This window comes from Phacochoerus africanus, chromosome 2, assembly GCF_016906955.1.
Source record: "Phacochoerus africanus isolate WHEZ1 chromosome 2, ROS_Pafr_v1, whole genome shotgun sequence".
Taxonomy (NCBI): Eukaryota; Metazoa; Chordata; class Mammalia; order Artiodactyla; family Suidae; genus Phacochoerus; species Phacochoerus africanus.
Window position 1 is genome coordinate 1558014 of NC_062545.1, and position 6000 is coordinate 1564013.

Sequence of the window (6000 nt, forward strand, 5' to 3'; positions counted from 1 at the left end):
GCCGTCAACCCATTGATTGAAACGGCTTTGAAAAGGGGTGCTGGGACGGTTACTAAAGGGGAGAGGGGAGGGGAGAGAGGGAGGGAAGGGCGAGCTGGGGGGCGGGATGGACGGAGACACGCTGCGGTAAATGAAACAGCCAAGTGACCTCATACCCTATACCCTGGAGTAACCTGCATGGGAAGAAAGAGCGGATACACGTGTGTGTGTGTGTGTGTGTGTGTGTGACGCAACGCCGCAGCCAATAGTGTGCAAGGAGCTATGAGGGAAAGAACCTGGAAAAATGCAAGTGTGTGTACGTAGAACTGAACCAATTTGCTGTACACCTGAAACTAACACGGCCCTGCGCACGAACCATATTTCAATCATAAAAAAAAAAAAGATCCGCTAAAGTCTGTGCCGCGTCCCCATAACAAGACTGATTCAGACCGCAGGCTTCATGGAACGTCCACGGGACCGCGAGAAACTGATGCGACGTAAAAACACGTCCCGGCGGTCACTGGACCCTCCGGGGCCTGGGATTTCAGTGAAGTGAAAATGAACCACATTAACTAAAAGTTTAGCATCTCACGTGCTCTCTCCACTCGCTTTGTGCTCATCCTCATAAAACTCGGATGAGGCACAAGAGACTTTCAAACACACGCAGAAGTGGAGGAAGCGGCACGACGACCGCTCCCCGAGCAGGTTAACTTTCAGCCCGTCGTGTTTTATAGCTCTTCCCGCCCAGCCCACCTCACCATTCTCTGGCATATTTAAACTAAATATCAGACAACCAAATACAGAGAGTTCAGTCTGTGTATCTAACCGACAAGGATTATTAAAATAATAAAAAAAAAGTAAAGTGACAATCCCCCAGTGCGTGGGGCCGCGCCCTGGCTGTGTCTCCAAGGTCTTCCCAGCGACTCCTCTGAGGCTCAAAGGCGCCCCGCCGGGCGGTCCCAGGCGGCACATGCTCCTCCCGCGGCGCCCTCACCCTCCCTCCCGTCTCCCGGCATCGTTCCCCCGTGAACGCAGCCAGGTCCCCCGTCCTGCGGAGGCTCCACATTCCGACTCGGCGGACGTGGCCTCTCCTTGGAGCTGATGGGCGCCGAGACGCCGTTAGAAGCAGGGGCTTATGTAGTGCCTGGGTGCCTGTGGCATCTGCGTCCCGTCCCTATTGACCGTGAGGCCCGCTTTCAGAGAAACTAGAGCCCTTGGGGGTCCCCAGGGAGCCCCCTGCGGCAAAGATCGCAGGCCCTGGTGGTCCGACCCTGTGGACGGTGGTTGCCGGTAGCCCCTGGGGGCTCGGAGGGCGATTTCCTAACTGTATCATCGACTCTGAACTCACTGGAATCTCCTATAGAGAGAAACTTTCCCTCATCAAGGATGCGCTGACCCTGAAACGCACCATAACATTCAATTCTCTCTTTATCACTTTCTAGAATAATGGACAGATGCTCCACCTCTCTCCAAAGGTGACGTGAGATTTAAAACCACACCAGCCATGAACAGACGGTTTTACCTGCATGTGGGTTTCACCCTGCCTCGGTCACTTTCCAGGCCCCATCATTCTACCCAACATCCACGGGCATCCATTAAGTGGACTCTGTGCTCCCTGATGCCACCCCTCAGTCCCGGCCGTCCCCTAACTGTCCGGCACCCCCGTCTCGGGCGCCTCTGGGACGAGGAGACCTGTGGCCACTCGAGGATCCCCGGCCCCCACGTCTAGAGACCACAGTCGGGGTGCTCAGGGCCACCTCTAGGTCTTTTCTGCAGGAAAGATAAGAAAGACGTGGCTTTTCGGGGGGGACAAAATCATGACTCCACTGCAGATAAGTAGGTCTGTTTCCGATCTAAAACTGTCAGGTTCACACTGAATTTTTTAGTCCATCTGCTCCAAGTTTTGGGACTCACTCCTGCGTGGGCTGATGGATCTGGGGGCTGGAGAAGTAGTGACAGGGCAGTGGCTTCTTCACCGTCTACGGTCCCCGGGGCACAGCGCACCTGCGGCCTCACCGAGCTCACGCCCGGCAGAAGGCGGGGAGCAGGAGCCATCTTCACTCGCTGGGAAAGCCTGACTAAAGGAGGAAGTTATTCACGTTCGGAAGTTATTCTCTGAATCAGTGGTGGGAATTTTCCCTTCCTTTTTAGGGCGGCACCCGTGGCACACGGACGTTCCTAGGTCGAATCGGAGCTGCGGCCGCGGCAACACCAGATCCGAGCCACATCTGTGGCCTGTGCTGCAGCTGGCAGCAACACCTGATCCTTAGCCCACTGAGGGAGGCCAGGGATGGAACCGGCATCCTCCCAGACGCTATACCACAGCGGGACCTCCAGCCAAGAGAAAGCTGCAGGTGTGGTCCGGTAGGAACTGCCACTCACATCGTCGACTGCGTGGACCACTTCTCCAGACACGGGGCTGCGGGGGGAAGACAAGCTTTAGAACACGTTTCCCCGGAAACCGCTCTGCGGCCCCTGCAGCCCCGGCGTTTACTCCCCGCTCCTCTCCTCCGCCCCCCCACCCCCACCCCGGCATCTCCGAGCCTCTGTTTCTCTGCGCTTTTCCTCCTCACCCCGCCCTCCCCTGGCCTCTCTCCGAACGTTTCCTCTCCCACCTCTGCCGTTTCCTATTTTCACTTTCCCTGGTTTCATATCCCTGCTGGCAAACACGTCCCCCATGGGCAGAAGGGAGAAGCTATAGCAAGGCCTGCGCCTCCAGGGCTGCGGGTGTCTGAAGGCAAGCAGGTGTCCAGAAAGAGGCAGCGTGTCTCCTAACTGAAACTCCATCCATGTTCTTGAGATGGCAGCATAAAGAGCAATTTAAGAAGCCCCTTGTAAACTTTCCCACCGTTGAACAGCGCTGAGCAGCCGAACAGCCCCTGTGACGATGGGAACACGCCCTGTGGACTGCCCACCCCCCAGCCCCCTACGCAGCCAAAATGAGGCCGGCGCAACGGGGACCACAGCTCCCATATCTTGTCACTTCGATTCACTCCACGTGGCGTCACCACATGTGGCACGAAGCCACCCTATCAGGCAGCACAGAAGCAGATAAGGTGACAGGGTAAAAACCTACACACACCACTCAAAAAGCACGTTCAGGAAAACACCGCATTTCAGGACCAACCGCTGGGTCACACCCTGCAGTCAGGACCAGCCAGCAAAGCACACTCAGGCCTGAGGGAGCAAACTAAGCGCCGAGAAGGAAGAAGTGATCCATCACCTCCGCAAGGACGCGGACTGCCCGTCACGCCTTGGAGGTGACCCCTAAAGCCAGGTATCAGCTGGTATCATGCAAAGAGAGGGGAGCCGGGCTGGGCCTTTGAAGAGAGATTTGGATGGGTAAGGGGAGGGCCCCGAGGCGAGAAGAGCAATGGGAGCGAGACGGGGGCCGGGGGGGGGGGCAGGAATGAGCCCACCCACGGGCCACAGCTGGTGCAAGCAGGACGCCTGAGGACCTGGGAGCCGAGGCGTCCACGGGCGCACCTTTCGCCGGGGAAGAAGCCAAAGTCAGCAGCATGGTTTTCACGTAGAGGAATTTCAGACCACTTGTGACCATTTCAGATACTCCCAAGTCAGCAGTAAATGCGCCCTGCAGCCCTCAGGGGTCCCTGCAGGAAATCAGGAGGGACGGACGCTGCCCCCTCCCGCCCCACCATACAGGGGAAGCAAATCCTAAAAGAAGCCTGCCCCTCAGGCAGCAGAATCCCAGGACTCCCATCCTTCTCGCGCAGAGACTTCGGCCACATTCCAGAAGGTCTGTGACTCATCTTTATTAGCAAGAGACAGCTCCGTCCACAAAAGAACCCTCACCCAGAGCACGAGAGAATAGGAGGCGTGGGAATTGCTGCCACTTGTACAGCTTTTCCCCTTCTCTCTCTCTCTCTCTCTCTCTCACACACACACACACACACACACACACACGGTGCAAAAGCAAATCACCTCTTCTGTGCAACTGGATCATCGCACTCATTATCCGAAGGCAGCAAAGGACGGATCCGACAGTGAACGCGGATGTTGCCCCTCAGCTCCTGCAAGGAGGACAAGCGTCCGTGAGCACAGGCGCAAGGCTGACCTGATGGGCCGTTTCCCCAAAGAGCACGGACCGGGTCCTGTTTCCCCAGGACCTGAGTCCCTGCCGCAGCTGGACGCTGAAAACCCGATGGTGCAGGGCGTGCCGGAGTCGTTTTTAACTTTTCAAAAACTCATCCTTTAGGTCGTTCATGTGCCAAAGGATTGCCCCTTGGTTGTTCGTTTAAGGCAAAACCTTTCAACGGCTTCCTGGGCTGAATCTCTCGGGCCTTTCTGGCGTCTGGAGCCTTGGCTCATTGTCCAGACCCCCGAGGGGCTCGTCCCAGTGAGGGGGAGATGGGAGGAGATGCTGCAGAAGCGGAAACGGAGAAGAAGAACCAGCTGCACCTGTACCTGGCACAGGTGCAGCCACACCTTCCCGAGCGGAAGCGGACGGACAAGGCTAGGGCTTCGTCATCTCGGGAACTCGGGTCAAAATCCTGTTAGTTTAGCCGCAGAAGTAACAGCTATGCCCGGGCCCCTGTGGCAACGAGGGAGTTACCGCCTCCGGGCGAGGGGGACTCGGCACCACACAGTCCCCCCACCCCCCAAACCCCGGTTCCGTGCTGACTTCTTCCCCGTTGGCCCTTTCACGACTTTGGGGCCACAATGAAGGCGTCTTTCCTCTTCCGGGTGCCGGCAAGTTGGACACGCTGCTCCTGCGTCCTCCCAAACCCGCCTTGTCCCGCACCCACCAGCCCACCGACAGGGGCGCGTCCACCGTCGTCCAGAAGCGGCTAAAAGCAACCGAGCCTGTGTTCAGGCCCCCGAAGTGCTGTGTCCGGAACAAGAAGCAGGATTCCAGGTGCGGGTGGCGGCGCCGAGCAGACGGGGCCCCTCTCTCTCTGATGAGGGAAAGTCTCCCGTCCCCGCCGTCGGCGAGCCACTGGCTCACTCAGCAGCCACGGACACACGCGACCGGGCCCACTGGGACGCCATGTAAAGCCAACGCCCTGGCACCCAGGGGATTCAGGGCCCACTCGTGGGAGGGTCCGGCCCCCCAGCCCCTCAGCCGTGGAAATGGCCCGAGAAGAATCGGTGGGGCTGCAGATCTGCCAGGAGCCCACAAACGCTCCGAGCCAGCGCCCAAGCGACCTGGCCTGAGAAGGGCGGTGTGATCACAGGACAGGAGAGACATGGGAGGAAGTGAAGACAGGAGATGCCCGGTGACCTGAGAGTGACAGGTGTAACCTCACAGGACAGGACAGCTCCCTTCTCGCCGTCTGCACCAGGCAGCCAGAGGCAGTCAGAGAGGCCTTGAGGACGAGGGACAAGGACCCCGGACCGAGCTCGTTATTCCAGCTCGTGCCCCAGCTGGCCAGGAGGTTCCGCTGGTGGCGACCGTGGCAGCAGCACAGACAATGACAATGTCATCCAAACACATTCGTTTGTACTTAAAGACTGACCTTGGGATTCCCTTCGTGGCGCAGTGGAAACGACTCTGACTGGGAACCATAAGGTTGCGGGTTCAATCCCTGGCCTCACTCAGTAGGTTAAGGATCCGGCATTGCTGTGAGCTGTGGTGTAGGCCGGCAGCTGTAGCTCGGATTGGATTCCTAGCCTGGGAACCTCCATATGCCATGGATGCGGCACCATAAAGACAAAAAAGACAAAACAAAAACCAAAAAAACCCTGACAGCCCGCCTGGTGACATGGCTGCTGGTGGCGCCTGCATTCTTGTGCACCTCTATGTGCTTGGCGTTTGGGGGACAAGCCAGGTTGAATGTGTCACTCCAGCCCTGTTGAAATATTTTGGGATACCCTGTGCTGTTCAATACACCTGCCATCAGGTCCCTTCCAACCTGGGTCCTCAAGCCATTTCCATCGGGTCACACGAGGTCAGCACTCAGAGGCGGGGCAGAGCCCAGAGGACGTCCCTGGGCCTGCTGTCACCTGTCTTGCCCAGCCCGGTGGGCGGGCCTCCTTGCAGGAAGGGCCTGTGTTCCCCAC